Source organism: Suncus etruscus, chromosome 14 (genome assembly GCF_024139225.1).
Source record: "Suncus etruscus isolate mSunEtr1 chromosome 14, mSunEtr1.pri.cur, whole genome shotgun sequence".
In the NCBI taxonomy this organism is placed as follows: domain Eukaryota; kingdom Metazoa; phylum Chordata; class Mammalia; order Eulipotyphla; family Soricidae; genus Suncus; species Suncus etruscus.
Genome location: NC_064861.1, coordinates 71868494 through 71890862, shown reverse-complemented (window position 1 = coordinate 71890862; position 22369 = coordinate 71868494).

Sequence of the window (22369 nt, the reverse complement as noted above, 5' to 3'; positions counted from 1 at the left end):
GTCCTAGCATCATGGCACTGACACTCTTTGGATGAGGTGGCCATGATATCCAGGGTTCACTGTAGTTGTCCTGAACCCCCTTTCCTTCTGCAGGTCACACTGTTGACCCCAGGTCATTCCAGATAAACTTTAAATTCCAGATGAAAAGTAATAAATCCAATTCTCAATTCTGGACCATTCTTTCATTGTCACATTTTTGTGGTTCTCATACATGAAGTAATTACTTTTCTTTTTCTTACTATCATGTCACACCAATACACCCTGTTGTATCTCAAGTTCTTGCACAGGACATTTTCTAAAGAAATATGTTCTTCATGAAATACATATTTCTACATGTAACTCACTTGGCTTAATTGTTCTTTTATCTTGGTTGTCCCAGGTGAGTGGACTAGTTCGGCTTTGGAATAAAAAATATAAGTGATAAAAAGAAACGCAAGTATAAAAGAAATGAAAACTATGATACAGGGGGAAAAAGAAGATAGAGAAAATGAAGGAGAAATAAAAGAGGGAGGGACCCGGGGAAGAAGAAACCAAACCTTGATACCAGAGGTTAAAGTTATATCATTCTGACAGGAATTTGAAAGCTTTCCTTGTGAGTAAGAAGCAGTTCCCAGAAGTGTGACTCCCACCTGAAGGGTCCTTTTGTGAGGCAAATGTGTGGATTTTCACCCCTAGACCTGGAAAAGCCACAAGGACTACATTTTGCAAGCTCTTCTATAACATGCCTAAATTTAAGGGAGATAGTAAAACTATATAAAACAAAGCATCACTAAATCTGAGAATTTGGTGATTATTTTTTCTTACAATAATTTATTTTAATTCTCTGGTAATTATTCTGTAAATCTATAGTTCTCTTTTGTAGCACAAAAAGTGGCAAAACATAAAATTATTATTATTGTTAAAGTTGTAGCATAGTCAGTTCTTGTTAAATCTAATCTTAGTTCAAATAATATACCCACTAGCCTTTTGAGAAACTTTTGCACATATCAAAAGTCCAGTCATCCAAAAAAGAACTGGCCAAATTGCTAAAACACTTGTTGAGTTTCTTTAAAAAATAAAAAGCTAAACAGTGATAATGAAATGGTACATGGAAAGTGATTGGTACTTTGCCTGGAATTAAGGACTGTTTTATTATGATCAAAAAGATAATGGCTTATCATTTGGAGATATTGAATAATGAGTTCCCCTGCATGCCATGTTCAAGGTACTTAGTTAATGCCTGAACTATGAAGAAAGGGCCTAATCACTAGTGGTAATCTAGGATTAAGAGGCCAGAAAACCGGATGACATTGACAAAGCGAACTTGATCTGCTTTCAAGTTTCTATCACAAATGCCCTGATTTACTTTCATCCCTTCTGCAATTGTCACTTCGGCCATTGTTTTTGTCCCTTCCTTTGTGCCTTTTAAGTTTTTGGTCATCTTTCTTTTTTGTTGACAAAGCTGATTGGGACAGGCTGCCCAAGCCAACAGAACTCTCCAGGCAAATACCAGAAACTAAAGAAGACAATGCCTTTTACCTCAGCATATTCAGATTGTGATAACAAGATTCAGAGGGGGTAGTTTAACCAACACATTTATTTCTCATTGTTCTGGAGGTGGGAAGTCCATGTTTATTAAACACACTGGGTTCTGTTTGGTTAAGACCCACTTCTGGGTTTATACTTATTCATCTTTTCTGTGTCTTCACATGGCAATAAAGAAAGGGCAGATTTTGGAGATGGGCTACATTTCCTAAGGGGCCAATTGCATCATGAAAAGCCCTCCCATATGACCCTAATGAATTCCTAAAGACCTCATCACCAAGTTTAAACTGTATCACATTGGAATTTAAGCTCTTCACAAAAAAAAGAGAAGTAACTTTTTGTTTGTTTGTTTGGGGACCATATCCAGCAATACTCAGGTCTTTCCCCTTGCTCTGTACTCAGGAATCACTCCTTGCTGACTTCAACTGTATGACAATGTGGGGATTGAACTCAGGTCGATTGTGTGTAAGGCTAGTACCCTACCCACTGTGCTATCGCTCCCCCCGAATTGTCCTTTTTTGAGGCAAATCAATGACTTGATGTAAGATCCAAACAGCTCTGTCAAGACTCTGTATGGAAGGTCAATTTTCTTTATATCCGTTTCTGGTCTTTTTACTGTAAACAAGTTGAGACAAGATCTATTTCACAGGATCTTTTTTCTGCCGAGGCCACTGGGCTGATGACTTCATCATCTTCCATGCAGATAGATATTAACTTTCAAATCCCTAAGCAATACTATGAAAATACTTATTTTGAATCCCATAATTCTTTGCATATACATGGGTCATCATAGGGAGAAAAAGAAACAGAAACACTTTGATTTGAGCCTTGCTGGGTGTGTTCCAAGCACTCTTTGATTGTTGGGAGCTACTTAAATATTACAGAAGCATTATACACACACATACATATATATATATATATATATATATATATATATCTTAGAGCAATTGGCACACTGACCTGCTGCTCCACAGCTCATTGATAAATGTAATTTAACCTGTTTAATTATTTTGAGAAATTCACATGGCACACAGCCTCACAGCCTCATGACATAAACTTGTTCTTCCGATCAAGATGATAAAAACCACAAACCGACCTTCATCATAATATTTACCTTGTCTAAGGACCTTTTCCTCAATATTGTTGGTACATTCATGTGACCTAACTGTAAAAAAAAAAGGGCAATGCAGTTGCCACAGTGCCATGGGGGCCTGATCAACATGGTTCCTTAGAAAATCAGGGCAGGATTCCATCCTGCAAACATTGGTAGTGGTCCAGGGACTGAGTCATTTGGCTCTCTTGCAGCGTCTAAACTAGCTGGAACATGTCGAGAGAAGCACAAGTTTCCTTCACATCATGGAAGCAAGAAAAATGTAATTTTCAAATCATCCACTGCTCAAGATTATGACTATTTCTCTGACAAATCAGTTCTGATCTTCTTCATAGTATTGTCACCTTGCTCTGCAGCTCACCAAATGTGCTGGTTGGGGAAAGCAAGAGTTACACACCTGAACTATTTTAGTATTCAACACACTTAAGTGTAGGGTACATGCTTTATTCCCCCCTCCTATGCTTCTTGCAAAAGAGCTGGGAATGAAAGATTAAATCTAATCTAATTTATGGGTACCACCCATTTTGATGGGAATACTCAGAATCTATTATCTACTCATAAAAAATAATGTTTTTATGGAAACAAAAAATCTGCTCAACTTACTCTGCTCACATGATGACAACTTCACACAATAATTGCAATATCTTGTGCACAAGGGAGATACCTAATGTGTCTCTAGAAGAGAGAATGTGATTCTGTTTCTACATTTGCTTTCTGTTGTCTTTCAAATGTTATTTATTTAGTTTCAGTTTGGAGGTTACACCAACACCTGGTGTTGCTCGGGGGCTCCTTCAAGCTTGGTACTCCTGGGTCACTCCTGGAGGTGTTTAGGGGACAATGTGTTGCCAGGGATTGAATATGGGTTGCCATTTGCAAAGCTTCTGCTTCAGTCTATTGAGCTATCTTCCTGCCTCAAATTTCCATTCTTGTGTCAAGAAACAATCACCTATGTAGTGGCTTAACACAATGCAAATTGATTATCTTAAAGTCCAAATGGGTGTTACAGGGCTAAAATTAATATAGATGGTGGCCTTTTTCCCTTTGGAAGCTCAGGAGAGAATGCCTCCCTTGCCTTTACTAGTTTTTCTAGGCTGCCTACAAACTCCAACTATGGACCCTTCTAAGATCTCCAAAGAGAGCAATGTCAAGTCTTTCCATCTAAGATCCTCGTCCACTACCCTCTTCCACCTTTATAGAAATTCCTGATTATGATGTCCCAAAACTCCAAGATAACCACTCTTGGATTTTTGGGGGGTCCATCCTATTAGTAAACTTAATTCCACCTGCATCCTGAATTTCTGCTTCGAATATAAGGCACCATAATGGAAGCAAAAAATTGTGACATGGACATCTTGGGGGAGTGGCACCCCACCTACCACATTTTCTGAGTGACTCTAAAGTTTACGAAGTAAATCCCCAATGCAAATGAGTCCTCGATATGTTTTGCTACAAAAGAAAAACAACTGAGACTGACTTCACGAAACAGTCCCGTAAGTGAATGTGGAGTTATACATTTATAGTAGAAAGTGGGTTTTTTAATGCATTTTGGTTATGAGCCAAAGATTCTTAACTAAAAATTTGTGGAAAGTACTGCTATAAACAGATGACTATTAAACTTAAATAGTCATCAAGTTAAGTTAAATTCAATCTAACTTAAATATTTATTAGGAGTGAAAGCAAACATAAATGTTGAGAACTCCAAACCTTACCTCTCAACTGTCTCCTTGTTTTCCCACAATGTATTTTTGGCTGTTGGAAAGTAATTTCCTAGATTTTATTAACCTGTAACAGAAGTGGTTTAAAGCTAGATCCATTCTGGAGAGTCATTTATTTGAAACTCTATATTATAGCTTCCAGAGTCAAATGGGTTAAGGTGGGGAGAAAAGTTTTAAACTCAGAAAAGCATGTTGCCTGCCAGTTGCATTAAGTTAGCTAAAGATAATCACCACAAGAAATATAGGCGACCTGGTCCATTAGCAATGTGTCTGCTTTCCTTGGCAAATATTTTACACAAATGGAATTTATGCATTCAAAACTTACTTATCAGGGACTAGGGAGAAAGTGGTGAATAAACCAGACAGGATGCTCCTCCTTATAAAATTTAAACACCTATAAGTATAGACTAGAGAGATAATACAGTGGGTAGGTTGCTTACGTTACATGTGACCATCTTGATTTCTAGCCCTAGCACCCCATAAGGTAACCTGAGCCCCACCAATAGTGGTCCTTGAGTGCAGAGCCACAAGTAAACTCCAAACACTGCCAGATGTGGCCCAAACACACCCCCATTAGAGAAAAACTCTAAACTTCTTTAGGGAGAATAGTATAAATAAAACTATTGTATAGAATGTGCTATTGTATGTATGCACATGTGTGTGCATTTGCGTTCATGCATACTAAATTGGATGAGACCAGACGAACTGTTCTAGAAGTTCATAATGAACTGACTGTATACTAGGTGTGGGAAGGTTCAAGGTATAGCAAATATCCTGGTGGGAAAGGCACTGAGCAAATTAATTCTGGCTCACTGTCCTTCTGCCTATAAGAGCGTCTTTTGGGTGCAACCTACTAAAATCCTGAAATTCAGGGATCAATCCCACAACAATAGTCCATGATGCTTGACCTCCTGAAACATGTAAGGAAAGAAGGGCAGATACTCAATCCAGAGGAGCAAAATCAAGTATTCTAGCACCTATTCTCTCTCTCTCTCTCTCTCTCTCTCTCTCTCTCTCTCTCTCTCTCTCTCTCTCTCTTTCTCTCTCTCTGTCTCTCTATGTGTAAGATAATGGGGGAAAGGGTGGGGAGGCTGGAACTGGGTACAGTATGGGATTTTAAGGTCCATCTGAGAGATACAGTTAAAGGCAAGATTCCGTTACTGTGTCATGGCCACAACACTAGAAGCCACAAACAACACAAGAAACCACAGACGAAGGGAGTCAACCAACAAAAAGAAGCCACAGAAGCATTGGGGCTGGGCTAGATGGCTGTTGGCACTACAAAGAGCCTGGGATAGGTGAGGTTGGGTTTCCACAAAAGGCCATGACAAGATGAGGGTTTGAATGAAGAGACTTGGGAGGTGATATCAGGAGGTCTGGGAAGAGGCTAAGGAAGAGGGATGCCCATGAAGGTGATTAGCCTACTTGAATGGTTTCATAGACTTATTCCAGGGAGCCTTGTATGGGGCACATAGGTCTCATACACAAAGGGATGAGATGGGCTGCTTGTTTCTCTGCTCAGATGACTGGTTTTCTAGGAACTACTGTGTATGTGTGCACATGTATGCATACCTGTGTGTGTCTGTGTCTTCCAGAAAAGATGAGATGCTCAGGTGAGTATTTCAGGCCTTGGCAGCATGATATGCCATACAATGAAGCTTGGGGAGGGGAACTACTATATGACTGGGCTGGGGGCACCCTCACAACCCACCAGCAATCTAAATGACCTAGAATCTTCCATCAGAGACTAATTTTAAGCCAATAAACATATATGTATGTACATATACATAAGAGAGGTATACACACATACAAACACACACAGGTTGTATTTTTATTTATATCCCTTTAAATGGACAAGATAACAAATTTAGTCTCTACAAATTTCTACAACCATCACCAGTATATCATCCCAGTATATTCTCATCAATCCACACTCCTCATTCACCCAAGGAATCACATATTCATTAGCTACCATGCCCCCAAAATGGGCTCAAAAATGGCAGAGTGGGAAGATGGCTGGTAAAGGACCTCAGCGTCTCTAACAGAAAGAATTCATGGAGGGGAAGAGCACTGTGTGCAGGATCAATCACACCAGTGAGGACAGCTGGCTTCATTCCAGGTTTGGAACTAGGAGCAAATCAATTCTCTCTCTGACCTCAGCACTGGTTGTTTAATAGGAGTTATCCCCAGTGGAGGGTGGTGGCCAGAGGCCACACCTGGATGACACCCTTGACCTTCAAGTCCTCAGCTATAAAAGGGAGGCGATGGTGAAGTCCCATCTGAGCAATTTTTCCATTGATTTGAGGAAGCTCTATTGAAAAGCCAAAGGTAGGCGGTATGGCACGTGAATTTACATACTGTATTCATCACCCTTTATAATGTTTATGAATCTGTGGAAAGTTCATTGTGCCTAGGAAAGATGATATATGCAGGCACACAGCCTGGTGTTGGGTCTTTCAGTGAAATGAGCACAGAAGAGAGGGAGCATTCGGAGGAGTTGAGGCAGGAAGTAAAGATTTGGGAACCTTCTAATAAAGAAACCCAGAGAGGCAGAGAAATGGAGAGATAGTGAGAGAGATAACAGCCAAAGGCATTAAGAGAATACAAGCATACCTGAAAACCAAGATGGGCTGGTGGCCAACTAAAGGTGACCTGGGATTCTAGCAGGCCAGGCAAGCTTGGGCAGAGAGTTTGGCAGAAGGGACAGTGAGACCAAGTCAAACAGGGTGCCAGACTAAGAAAGTCTGTGACTAAAGAGGACTCACTCCCTACTTGGATTCTATACCTTCTACCTATAAACTGGTGTCTCTTCCTTGAAGTAAAAAACAATAGCTTGGCATTGACTAAAGACTTTTCAGATGGGTTGATGCCAAAAAAAGGAATTAAAGCAGAACTAAATGGTAATTTGTCAGTAACTCATCTTCACAAATTCAAGTTTACTATTATTCGTAGATAATTTTATATAATCTAAAGCTATAAGTGTATCATTCGGTAGTTTTTAGCATATTTTAATTGCAGAAAAAAAATACATATTAATTCCAAAATATTCCCACCACCTCAAAAGAAGGCCCTTTCCTCCTACCTCTTTCTGTCTCTATCCTCAAGCACAGGCAGTAACTAGACTACTTTATTTTTAAAGATCCATCTACTCTGGACATTTAATACAAATAGATCCCTACAGTATGAGACCTATTATATATATACACATATATACATATATTTATTATTTTTTTTTAATTTTGTTTCTTTTTAGGAAGGCAGACTGCAACTTGCAGTGCCTCATTTGGATGTGTCTGGGAGTCTTGGAAGCTTGAGTTACCCCACATTCTCCTCCAAATGGGCCTTGAGAGCTTGTTTGGAGATTCTATCAGGGGATTGCAGCTACTCCTACTCCCCTCTACCTAAGAACAGTCTGTCTCTATTCCGGGAAGGCCATTCTCTTCAACTGAGTGCATATTCGGGAGGGACGCACGTGGAGAGATTGAGGGAGGAAGGGAACACCAGCCTAGCCAGTCAGATCAGCCAAATCAACTTTGGATATCAATGGGGTGACCGATGTCACAGCCAGATTGCCTTCACATCCATTATATTTTACTTTTTTGTTTGCTTTTTGGGCCTCACTCACTGATACTCAGAGTTTACTCCAGGCTCTACATTTAGGAATCACTCCTGATAGTAGCTGGGGAATAATATGAGATGCAGGACAAGCATCTTACCTGCTGTGTTATCTCTCTAGCCCCTATATTTGACTCCTTTAATAGAGCACAACGATTTCAAGATTTGTTCTTAGAACAGTTAAAAAAAATGTTTCATTGTATACACCTTATTTTGTTTATCAATTAATCATTTATGGACAGATGGATCATTCCCTATCTTAGGACATGATGTATAATGCTGTTATGAATGTTTTCTATATTCTTTGGTGTATACTTACATTTCTTATAAAAATACAAGAGTAAAATTTGTGGGTCCTATGATAACTCTTAAAAACAATTAAATGGCTAAAATGATTTAGACAATATTTACATTATTTTATATCCCCAGCAGCCCAGCAAATATGAAGAGGTCAGTTTCTCGTACCCTCATCAATATGTGTTTGTCCTATTTTAAAATTATAATCATCAGAGTAGGTTTGAAGTAAAATCATTATGGGCTTTGATTTACATTTTGTTGACTAAAGATGTTCAGCTATCGCGATGTGTTTGCTGCCATTAGCTGACTTTTCTTTAGAGAAATGTCTAGCCAAATATTTTGCACAAATCTTCATTAGAGTTGTTTGTCATTTTGTTGTTGTGTTATAGAGTTCTTCATCCATTCTGGAATCTAGCTCCTATAAGTTGTGTGATTTCAAAGATTTTCTCTTATTCTATGGAGTGTTGTCTTAGATCAGCTGCTCAAATAAAGTGACACAGATTACATAATTTTAGAGCATAAATTTAGTTCTTGGAGATTGGCAGGTCACAGTGTAAAATCAGGGTGCCTGCCATGTTGGGTTTCAGTGTAGATCCACATACAGATTACTTACTTTCAGCTTCTCACTGCAGCTTGGCATGGTGGAGAACAGGGCAAATGAAGCACGTTTTCTTAAGACTCAAAGGACAAGGAAACTAATCCCTTTTATGAGAGTTCCACCCTTATGACTTCATGTAATCCTAATTACTTCTCAAAGACTCCACCTTTTAATACCATCACATTTGGGGGTAGAGTTTCAACACTTGAATTTTTAGAAGACATAAATATTCAGTTTATAACAGTTGTCTTTTTGACTTTTACAAAATGATTATATATGATTTAGCTATTTTTCCTTTTGTTGTTTATGCTCTTGGTGTTATAATTTAAATGTCATAACCAAATCCAGGGTCATAAAGATTTATACCTATATGTGCCATAGGAGTATTATGGTTGTAACCCTTACATTTAGATCTTTAGTCATCTTTTATTATTTTTTGTATATGGTGGAGGAAATCCAACTTTATATTTTGGCATATGAATAGTATAGTTTTTCTATTTCTTTTTTGTTTTTTTTTTGTTTTTGTTTTTGTTTTTTGTTTTTTTTTTGTTTGTTTGTTTTTGGGCCACACCCAGCAGTGCTCAGGGGTTACTCCTGGCTGTCTGCTCAGAAATAGCTCCTGGCAGGCACGGGGGACCATATGGGACACCGGGATTCGAACCAACCACCTTTGGTCCTGGATCGGCTGCTTGCAAGGCAAACGCCGCCGCTATGCTATCTCTCCGGGGCCCTATTTCTTAAAGACTATTTTTTCCCCGTAGAAGGTCCATGGTGACCTTATTGAAGATCAGATGACAATATATAGGCTTTAACTATATATTATATTCCATTAACCCATATTATTATCTTTGCTTTCAGTACCATGTAGTTTTAATATTATAGTTTTATAGTAATAGTTAATATCAAAAGTATATCTCCTACTTTGCCTTTTAAAAAGATTTTAGCTAATTAAAGTCCTCAAGCTGCCATATGAAATTTTGAATCAGTTTATCTCTTTCTGAAAAAATCAGAAACCATGATTTTAATATAGGGTGGGTATTAGAATCTATAGATTAATTTAGGAGCTATTACTTTCTTATAATAATATAGTAGTCTGACCAATACATGGTATATTTTCATTTGTTTAGGTTTTTTTCATTTTTTCACTAATGTTTTATAGTTTTTATCTTTGATGTTATTATACATAGAATTGTTTTATAAATTTTATTTTTATTTCTTTTACATTGCTAAAGGATAGAGAAGCAAATGGGTTTGTATCCATTGATATTCAGTCTGGCAATCTTGCTGAATTTGTTAGGTCTAATAGTATTTTCATGTCTTTTTTTAAAATATAAGTTGATGTTATCTGTGAATAGATGTGATTTTGATTCTTCATTTAAAGCTGATTTTTATTTATTTTTCTTAACTAATGGCCTGATTACAAAGATGAATACCAATGGTGAGAATATACATATTTATTTTATTAAAAAGATGCTCAACTTTTTTCATGATTAAGTATGATGATAGTTGTGGGCCTTTCATAGGTTCCCCTTATCTGACTGAGAAAATTCATTTGTAGTATGAAGTTTGGTGTGTATTTTTAATATAAGTGGTGTTGAATATTTTCCTACTTTCTCTATCTCTTCATATGATGATGGAGGTTTTTTTTGTCTTTATTTTATCAACATGTTATGTTATACTAATTGATTTTGATCAGCCTTGCATTCCTGGGATAAATCTCACTTAGTACTGATGAATAATCCTTTAAATACACAGCTGGCTTTAGTTTGTTAGTATCTTCTAGGGGAATTTTTCATCTATATTCACAAGGGATCTTGGTTAATCATTTTCTTTTCTTATGACATCTTCAGATGTTAATGGTATTGCAACAATATTGACCTTGCAGAAAGAGTTTAGAAATGTTCCCTCTTCTGTTTTGGGAAATATTTGAAAATTAGTGGCATCCATTTTTCTTTAAATATGGAATATCAGGGCCCGGAGAGATAGCACAGCAGTGTTTGCCTTGCAAGCAGCCGATCCAGGACCAAAGGTGGTTGGTTCGAATCCCGGTGTCCCATATGGTCCCCCATGCTTGCCAGGAGCTATTTCTGAGTAGACAGCCAGGAGTAACCCCTGAGCACCTCCGGGTGTGATCCAAAAACCAAAAAAAAAAAAAAAAGGAATATCACTCACTAGGATTGCCACGTGGTACTCGGTTTTGTTAAAATATTTTTTTCTTTTATTTTTGTGAAGGCCACCACCAGGCTACATGGTGCTTAGGGGACAGTGTGGTAGAACTAAATCCAGGCCCTTCAACATGCCAGACAAAAGTTCTGCTACTTGATATTTTGAGGTTTTTGTTTGTTTTTTGGGTCACACCCAGCAGTGCTCAGGGGTTACTCCAGGCTCTATGCTCAGAAATCACTCCTGGTGGGCTGACCATATGGGATGCCGGGATTCGAACCATTGTCCTTCTGCATGCAAGGCAAACGCCTTATCTCCATGCTACCTCTCTGGCCCCTCAAGTTCTACTACTTGAATTACATCCCTACCCACTCTCTGTCTCAGTATATTGACTTGTTATTGGTCTATTTGAGTTTTATTTTTTCTTGAGTTTGGGATAATTTGTATATCTCTACAAATATAGACATTTCATCTAAGTCATCCAATTTGTTGACATAGGCCTGTTCATAATATCTTATAAACCAGAACTGGAGTGATAGCACAACGTTAAGGTATTTGCCTTGCATGCAGCCAATACGGGATGGACCTGGGTTCTGTTCCCAGCTTCCAATATGGTCCTCTGAACCTTTCAGGAGTGATTTCTGAGCAGGGAGTAACCCTTGAGTGCTACCGCTGAGTGTGGTCCCCCCAAAAACAAACAAAATCTTATAAACCATTTATTTTTGTGATGTAAGGAGTAATGTCTTATTTCTGATATTAGCAATTTGAACCTTCCCCCCATTATTGCTTGGTTAGTCTAGTTAAACATATGCCAGTTTTGTTGGTCTTTTCAAATAATCAACTTTTGGATTTGTTAATGAGTTTTACCTTTGGGAAAAAATTTTCACTTTTATTACCTGTTTTCAACTTTAAAGAACTTTATACTGGTTTTCTGCAAGCACAAATAGACTACACTTGATACTAGAAATAGTGTTTCTACAGGGATAGTCCTGATTTTATTTGATGGATGGAGGAATGCATAAATTAACTTACACAGAAACATCTCTCCCTTTTGGCTAAATAGTCTTGGATATGTTCTGACAGATGCAGCCTTGGGATGGTAATAAAGGGAAATTATTGCTAAGGACACCAAAATATACTCTAATAACTTAAGCACTTACCCTCTCTGCCCAAAACAAGTTAATCAAATATAAATCCCCACATGTAACCATTTCTTTTTTTGTATCCACCTTATCACAAATGCTCTCTCAACATTTTATCCTTTTCATAATGACTATTTTGTCTTTATAAGGCCCATCTTACTTTACTTACAGAAACTTCCCTTTGGTGAAACTAGAAGAAAATTCCTATATATCTTTTGTATGTATGAGATTTTTACATAGTCTGTTTCTTTTCCTTTCTTGATTGGTCATAGCTGACTCCTATCTCCACAGTAATCTGTTTCAAAATCAAGAAGGGTCAAGAATATTAAACTTGTTTTTAATCAAAAGAATCATTATAAAGCGCCTGAAGTGGGCGGACTTTGGTCTGCTCAACAGTGAAGAAAGAAGACCTAGTCCTGTGCAGTAGGCAAGTCGGTCATGCTTGAGAAATGATCAGGACAAAGGTTTAGGGGCAGGACCAGGGTATTAAGTGCAAGATACTACAGAACAGGTAACGGTATGAATTCAAAATTTGAATTACCTTTACTTCCCACCCACTACACATTCATTGAACATAGACATGAGTACACAAACTCACACGCACATGACACAGACTTTCCTAGATTCCACAGCAGCATGACATCACACTGACCTCTAGCTCCTTTCTCTTGCCTTTTCCTCCTCAGGATATGATTCCATAATCTACAGATCTAAAATCTTCATTCTTGAGCTCCAATGGCGACTCCTTGGACATCCCATGGCAGAAACCAGAAATGACTGATGCTCCTTGTGAAACTTCTACTCCTATAGTTCTACATCATGAGCCCAGAGTTTCATAAATGGTATTATATGTGAATGAGAGAGTAAAAGAGATGGTGTCTTCATTAGACCTACACAGACCTCTACCACCAAGTCTTCATATTCCTGTATATATATATGCCATAACTAACAAGAGAAGAGCCTGTCATTTAGCTCAGTTTCCCTGACTGTGTGAATCAATAGAATGTATAGAAAGTTGCAACTGTGCTTTGGAGAAATCCAGGAGCAAACAGTTCCATCACTGGTTGGGGGGTGTGTGTGTGGAGATTCATTTATCATGTGAAGAAAATTTAGCAAGATAATAAACAGATAAATGATGAACCATGTGGAGGGGAGAGGTTCATTTGTTTGTTTTCAACTTGGGTGTCTTGACTTTATAAAAAACAACCAACAGACAGTCCTTTCATTTTAATGAAGGCGAAACAACTGTATTTATAAGTATTGGATAAGGATAGCCTGTATACTGGCTGCAGAAATACCTGTGTTTACCTGATTCCAGATCAAGATGTTCTCAAAATGTAATTTGGTTTTCAGGATGAAGAACAGGATGTTCTTAGAGCAAAGGGGAGTCAGGACCTGGGTCAGGTGGTCATCTCTTTTGCTCTTGAGCACATCCTTTGCTTTGATAATTCACCCACTGCCAAGGGAGGATTTATATTTATAGACCATTTGTGTTCTGCACTCAAAGTTCCAGCAGAGCCGTGCCATGAAATGAATCCAGGTCTCATACGCATTCCGATCTCTTCCCACACTAATCACTCCAAAGAGTCAAGGGAGTACCCAGAGTTCATTAACTTTCTCAAATCTCCTGGGAAAATGGCAACTGAGTGTGAAATGGGACCCTGGTGAAAAACCAAATGGGACCCTCCAGACTCTTTTCCCCATCCCAGCTCAGAAAGGTGGGAGCGTCAGGTTCTCGGTTCGTTGACTCCTTGATTCTGAGATGTTTTTTTTTTACTTATTTACCCTCTATTTATTGCATAAATATTGACACCAAGCAGGTGCAGGCATTGGTAAATGCTTTTAAATACATAATACTACACTTGACCAAACCCTACAGGGTAACTATTTTTTTGCTTCTCTTGAGTGACAGAATAATTTCCCAATGGTCCTACATTTAAGCAAGACAGAAAAATACCAGTATAGTAGTTCTGCCAGGTCAGTACACCCTTTGCATTGCTTCTTCCATCTCCTTCAAAACACACTGGTGATAAACCTACTATGTGCGCTGGACACAGAATTATTTTGGGATATAAGCAGTGATCTGGGTAAAATAGATTTGAGAGTGTTCATCAGGGAATTTGCAGTCATGAGGGAAAGACAGACGCATGCAAGTGACCAAACTCATTTGTAAGCCCAAATTATGGAGAAAAGTAACATGACAGGCCAAAGAATAATAGCCTTCACACTAGCAACTCCTCCAATATTCCTCAGAGGGGGGCTTGTGAGGAAAGGCCTGGAGGAAGGTCAGACAAGGACAGTCTTGGAGAAGCAGCCTCGAGAATGATTGAAGAAGACTTGTCCACAGAAGAACATGAATATGCAAAAGCTGGGCCTGGTTTAGAAACTAGCAACAAAGGTGGAGGCTGAGAGGCATGAATTAAAAGTGAAGAAGGGAGGGAGGAGGAGTGACATTGGCCTAATGGTTCCTGCTGTGGGGAGCAGGCCAAGGGGCAGGGGGAATTGTTGTCAGAATCAAGCAAGGCATGTTGTAGATGGGGAAAGCTCACTGTGGGGTAGGAGGACTGCAGGAGTAGGTGTCCCTGCCTGGAGCTAGTTGGGCCTAGATTGGAAGTATGCAGAAAGATACTCTGTGGGGACAAAGGAGTGATTATCCATTTTGGGATGAAAATGTGGGGCTCCTTGTTTTGGATTGACAATGGGGGGCTCTTTGTTTTTTAATAAATATATTATGATTCATTGAATCTCTGTGACATATACAACCACAAAATTGTTCATAGTTTCAGTAATGCCATGTCCAACACCCTTCACCAGTGCACAATTCCCACCACCATGTCCCTTCCCCCCCTCACCACCTCTCCTGCCTGCTTCTGTGGTAGACAGTTTTCTTCTCTGTTTTCCCTTTTAGTCATGAATATAATTTGCAGTATTGTTACTAACAGGGTATCATGCATGTAACTTTATCTCCTTTCAGCACATAGTCCTTGTCCAGAGGGTCATTTTCAACTCCCATTATGGGCTCCTTGTAGTTGAGAGGAGAGAGTTCCCTTAAAGAGCTGAAGCATCTGCAAGTCCAAACGCAAAGAGTGGCCTCTTAATGCTTCTCTTTTTTCTTCAAAACCTTATTTATACCCAGTAGTGCTTTCCAAAAGACCCCTTGAAACACCTAATGAAATCTGAAAATATGGTATTGGTCAGGGTTATTTTAGCCCAGTCACCACTGGGTTTCATAATGACTCAGAAAGAGCCCACTGTGGATATGAATAATCTCTCTGTGCATTCCCAGTGCCCTTAAAGAGGACATCTCTGGACTGCAGGGACTGGCAGGTGACCTCACATCTTCCCTACCTAGATTCCATTTCCCCAGACCATGTGGCTGGCCATGTACAGCATGCTGGCTGTGACACTAGAGCCATGAGCACCTGCAGAGTAGATGGAGTGATTCCTGGCACCAAAACAGTCACTCAGCATCACATTCACCAGCCTTCACTGGAGCGCCTGAGCTAGTTGACCTCTGAGTTGGTTGACCTCTGAGCTAGCACTGAGCCCCTGAGCTGAGTAGTCAACTCAGGTTGACTGAGTAGCACCAAGAGAGCCCAGACTCCCTGAATACTGTTTGGGCCCTTTCCTGCTCCAAAAATAAAGGTAAAAAATAATGAAGTCATATCCGCAGGACTATTCACCAATAAGTTTGGGGGACCAGGTGGGAAAGGATTGAGAAAGCCTCCAGTTGATTAGTCAGAGCTGAACACCATCTCAGAGGGAAATAAAAATGGAACTTCCTTGACTGTTTTTTAGGAGCTCATCTTTGAATAGATTTCATCCCCAGTTGGGTTGTTTTCTCTAGTCTCCCCCATTTGCTTTTGTGCAGGAAGTACCCCGAGCGGTCTCAAACTAAGTGAAAATGAACCAACATGTATCCCTCAAGCCAACACTTGTCTAGCCAGTTGCCTGCCTCAACATCAAAAGTGACTTATTTATCCTTCAGACACTCAAAAACAAGTTTCTGTGCCTATATTACCTGCTTCATTTGCAGAAAAAGTGAGGTTTGGTGATGCCAAGTGATTTATATCAGGTGTCACAGCAAACAAGTCGCTTGGCTAACTAGATCTTAGAGAATGAAATAAACACAGTATTTGCATACAGCAGGACTTCTGTATACAGCAGAAGTCTGTCTGTATGCAGACTTTATACTTCTATGTATGTGATTTCCACACACTGATTCATTGATCCTCACCCTGAGCTGCAGGAAGAGATGATTAGAACATTAAAAAAGCCCCCTAGCAGCCCCTGTGAACAACAGGGGGGACCTATAATCCTCCTAGTATAAGCTCCTGCCCTTAATTTGTCCAACTGTGTGTCCTTTACACTGTAGAGCTTTGAGAATGGGATAACTGGGAAGGTGGCCACAAAGCCTCTCGATGGGAATAAGAAATGAGAGACAAATCAAACAAACATTTTTCTAGAATGAATGTCACACAGGTCCAACTGACAGGACTTGCTTGTATCCACACATGTCAGCCATGTGTATGGATGGCCAAGAACAGATAGTACAACAGTGTGCAGGCCTGTCACCGAGATACGTGATCTCCCACATATTGCTTTGGCTTCTGGAGCTTCCCTTTCTTTGCTGTTAGCAAGAGGTTCTGCATGAGCTTTTCCATTGTCATATTTTCTAACATCTAGCATGTAGAGGCACTGAATGCCAGCATCTTTTAAGTCATCACAATTTTTTTAAATACCTATTTTAAAAAGCCCTTTTTTAAAAAGGTAGACATATGAGATAAATTAAATTTAATAGAAAATACAGTTGCTACAGGGAAATTTGGAATGAGACAAGAGAACTTGGAAGACCCAGGTCATGAAATTTGACTTGAACAACCAGACAAACAGAAGAGAAAAATCCCACAGAAGGAGCTCTTGCAAGTCTGATAACCAAGGGAAAAGGTTGGCTGGCCTGATTTGGTTCGGTTTTCTTTTTCATAATACTCTACATATGTGTCACCCGCACTGTTGGCCATCCACATAAGTCCAACAGGAGGCAGGTTAATATGGTTTAGTCTTGGTGAGATGGTGTGTTGGATACCTAGTCTGTGACAGTTACTCTGAAAGAGAGTGAAAGAGAGAAATAGATTAAAAGAAGGTGCCAAACCCCTCCAAGGGTATAATTGGCCAACATGGGAAGATACAAAGATAAAGGGAAGGGGACTGAAGAGATAGCATAGAGGTAGGGCATTTGCCTTGCATGCAGAAGGACAGTGGTTCAGAATCCTTGCATCCCATATGGTCCCCCGAGCCTGCCAGGAGCGATTTCTGAACTTAGAACCAGGAGTAACCCCTGAGCACTGCCGGGTGTGGCCTCCTCCCCAAAATACCTACAAAGATAAAAGGAAGGTAACCAGGTATAATAAGACAGAAAATATAGCATAAACAGGGGGGGGGGGGGAATGAGGAGATGAGTAACTCAGTACGAAGAGGGGGAGGTGAGATGAGGATTCAGACTACCTTTGGGGAGTTATGGGTTTGGGGAGGGGGGAAGCATTATAAAGTTTCTATTAAAAACAGTATGAGAGGCCAGAGCAATAATACTGCAGGTAGAGTGCATGGTTTGCATGTGGTCAAGCTGGGTTTGATCCCTAGTACTGCATATAGTCCCTGAACATGCTATAAGTAATCAGAGCCAGAAGTAAGCCCTGAGCATCACCAGGCATAGCCAAAATAAATAAGCAAACAATTTAGATAGAATTGCAAATTCTCTTTAAGGCCAAAGGACAGGGAGCAGGGCTTGGCTGATAGCAATAATGAGTGATTAGCCAAGAAGGTCCAAGGGCAAAGACTTGGTTTGTTTTCTTTCAAAGTTCCTGCTGCCTCACACAGTAGGGCCTTATATGACACTAATAGGACCAGAAATTGAACCCCTTATCCTAGTAGCTGGAGGAAGACATGAGTGCAGGGTGTGGAGACACAGTCTGTAGTACCTGAGTTACTCCAGTCCTGGGTACCAGAAGAGATGTTGAGTAGTACCATGAGCCCATAGTAGAGCTTCCATCCAAAGGTTCTGAAATCTTCCTACTCTGAGCCACCCAGAGAACATGACTTTCCACCAGCTCCCCTCGGTTTAATAACATGAATTTTTTTCGTATGTCTTTCTTAGACTGGACTCCTAGTCATTGCTCAGGCCTCCTAGTCATGGCTCAGGCCTCTGAGACAAAAACTCTTTTTGGGGGGGGATGAATCACAGATTGGAGTCAGGGGAAAGAGAGAGGCCCCCTTTTGTCATGTTGAAGTGCAGGGCTAAGAGCTAGTCTCTGACTCCTCAGGTGTTTCAGTGACCTACAAAGATGTGGTTATTCTGACTTTTGATGACTTCACTTGCTCCAGATCAGCCAGTTCAATAACTGTGGGCTTCCTGACCTTCAAGCCTATGAGACCCCCAAATCATGCCAGCATGCAACCATAGCAGAATGAGCTGTAGAACTCATGCATAGCCATCGTTCACCATTATCATTCATATTCTCTCCTCCTCTAAACAGGCCTGGCATTTTTTTTTTTTTGAGAGAAGTAAACAGAATGCAAGTGTGCAGATGGTTTGCCTAACTACACAGTTCATGTCTGGATCCTTTAAACAAAAACACACACACATACACACACATACACACACACACACACACAAGATTAAAGAGGGGAAGACAGTGGTGGGTTGAACTGAAGTAAACAGTAAACACAATTTTGCATTTTTACCCACTTTGTCATATTTAGGCAAATCTCCTGTTACAAGGTAGGTAACCAATACACAGAGCAGTGAATTGATGCTCTATGGCTTTTCTGCTGCCATCTCTGCAGACCCAACCTCTCATTCCAGGACTGTAGCTCAGAGGGTAGAAAGGGGAATGAACAGTTCGACCTAAGGACGAGCTTGGCCGAGTGCGCCTGAAAGCAGGGAGTAAATCTCATCCATTTAATATCAGTTTCGTCTCTTATTGATCCATTTTCTTTTCCTTTTACAGAGCAGGAACGTCCCTGCCGTCTAGCTCATCAGTGGCTTTAAAGGTTTCCTATTGATCTGGAAAACTATTGTCTCGATGTGCATTAGCCCTTTTGGAGACACCCTTCTGCTTTTTGGTCAGGTTCTGTATTTAGTCCACATCCCAAACATGGCTTCTTTTCTGGGAGCCGTGAGCAGACATCTTGGGACCAGGGTAGCAGATGGATTGGGTTTGGTGATGCTTCTGGCACCAGCTTGGGGGCTCCAGGAAGTCTCCAAGTCCAAAGAGCAAATGGAGTATGCTGGCAACAGGGTAAGGGTCTAGCAAGGACCAGATGATCTCATTCTAAGTGGGAAAGAGAGAAAGAAAATTACAACCCCACTTTCTTCATGATTCATCATACAAATCCCAGTAGCCCCCCAAAAGTGTCACAGATGAAGAAGCTGAGGTTGTGAAATATTTTGTTCATTGCCGAGATACATTCACTTTAGATTCTCTATTGTACCAGTAACTAACCACTTGCATACTGAAGCATTTTTATTTGTTTACTTGGTTTTGGTTTGGGGGTCCACCATTAATGGTGTCCAAAGGCTATTCCTGGCTCTGTGCTCAAGAGTACTGATAGGGAACCCATTGACGCTGAGAATAGATCTAGACCTTCTTCAGGAAAAGCGTGTCTCACTCAACCCAATAACCTATCTTTTTGATACTGATATTAAAGCAATTTAGAAAATGTATTGCAGAACTTTAGTTTGCTTATCTCCAAGAGGAGGATCATGCTGAAACATTCTGCAGTGACTATAGGGTTGCCCTTACTTAATGCATTTGGGCAACTTAGCAGAGAGTGCAGCCCAGAGAAGTGTCCCAGTGAATGATAAAGAGGGGAGTCCATCCAGACCTCCATCAAAGAAGGGAACCCCTGCATTTCTTCTTTACCCAGCTAATATTTCACATAAAATCTAGATTTCAGGTGCAGAGAGGGTGTGTTTGACGATGACTGGTGAGGGTGATTTCTGTGTTTCTGACTCTGAGAAAGTACATGTTCCAGATACTTTACATTTTTTTCTTCTCTACCTTCAGACTCAATCTTTCTCCTCCAACACTCTCTGTGAAACCCTTCTCTAAGATTGTTTTTAATTGATTTGAGTCAGTTTTTTTTAAAGAAAATTTTATTTCAGCGTCAGTGCTTTACACTGATAATATTATCATTAGTCAAGCTTTATCTAGACAACATTCCAACACTTAACACCACCCATCAGTGTTTCCATTTTCTATACCACTGTCCTCAAATCCACCCTCAGGTCCCACTCCCCACCTCAACATCCACCACCACCACCACCACTGCCTCTGAGAGAGGTAAGTACCATTCTGCAGGCTAGTTCTTAGGTTTTGTTGCTTGTGGTCATTTGTTATTCCTTACTGTGCTTCTAGACATCATGTATACAAGATCATTCTGTCTGAGCTGTTCTCTAATACTTTTTTCTTGCCCAGTTGATTAAAGTCTTTACTAGGAATCTTTATTTCTTACTGCTCATGCTGCTCAGCTTAATTCTTTTTATTTTTTGTTTTGTTTGGGGCCACACATGGCTTGTTAAGGGGTTACTCCTGACTCTTCACTCAGGAATCATTACTGGCAGGCTCGTGGTATAAGGCAAATGCCCTACCTAATGTGCTATACCCCGGCTTTCTTTGCTTTAATTTTAAGAGTGTCATCTAACTTTTCCAAATCATAGTTCTCTCTGTACTCTTTAATGTGATCATTATGTTACAGTAATCTTTGCTCCTCTGGCCTCTATCAGGCTTTCAAAAAGATGCTGTTATCCCTTTCATTTGCCAAACTGTCCTTCTTGCTTGGTTTCTGGACCATTATTTTTAGTTCGGGCCTTGCTTTTTCAATACCTAACAAGTTCTTTGTGCTTCAGTGTGCTGCCTGAGGTATTTGAGTAAGATATGGCTTCTAGTTGAGAAGAGTAAAGACACAACAATTGATTCTAGTTCTTTCTCTCCCATTTCCTAATCTACTGGCCCTTCCTGGGCAACTATTTTACTCCCCTTAGAGATACCATCTTCACTGTGAAGACCCCCTCAGGTCTCCCAAACAGAACAATTATTCCTAGTCTTCTGTATTTTCCATTTCTCAATTTATATTTGTCAATACCTATAGCCCATTGGTTTGAAATTCTTCTGTTCTATGCTGAATTCATGCATGAGTTTTCTCACAGGCATGGAACAAATGAAGTTCAATAAATCTCTGTTGTGTTGAAGGAAAAATGTTGAGTCATTCACCATTCTTTTGTTTGCTTTCAATGTTTTATTTGTCCCCACAGATAGGCATATAAATGTGGGGCTGGAGAGATGGCATCAAGGTAAGGCGTTTGCCTTGCATGCAGAAGGACGGTGGATCGAATCCTGGCATCCCATATGGTCCCCCGAGCCTGCCAGTAGTGATATCTGAGCAAAGAGCCAGGAGTAACCCCTGGGCGCTGCCGGGTGTGACCCAAAAAAACAAAAAAAGAAAGAAAGAAAGAAAGAAAGAAAGAAAGAAAGAAAGAAAGAAAGAAAGAAAGAAAGAAAGAAAGAAAGAAAGAAAGAAAGAAAGAAAGAAAGAAAGAAAGAAAGAAAGAAAGAAAGAAAGAAAGAAAGAAAGAAAGAAAGAAAGAAAGAAAGAAAGAAAGAAAGAAAGAAAGAAAGAAAGAAAGAAAGAAAAAGAAAAAAAGAAATGTGTCTTTAGAAGCCCCATTATTGCCTAGTCATGATCCCCTTGACTGCTGATCCCCAAGTGAGCTGAGAAAGAGACATCCCATTTATTATCTTTAAACATCTTCACACAACCATATACACCTGAGCCTTAGCCTAGCTACATCAAAACTTCAGAAGCATGTAGCCTGGTAAGCTCCTGTTGGACAATCAATGATTTCTTTAATTAGCTTCTTATGGCTCCTGTAACAATTCACCACACACAGGTGACTTAGAGCCACGATTATTCTCAGAAACTTTCAGAGGTCAGAACTCTAAAGCCCAGGGGTGACAGAGCTGTAGTTCCCAAAAGGTTCCTGGGAAGATTGCTGCAGACACTCTCACTCTCACTCTTCTCTCTCTCACTCTTCTCTCTCTCACTCTTTTTTCTCTACTCTTCTTTCTTTCTTTCTTTCTTTCTTTCTTTCTTTCTTTCTTTCTTTCTTTCTTTCTTTCTTTCTTTCTTTCTTTCTTTCTTTCTT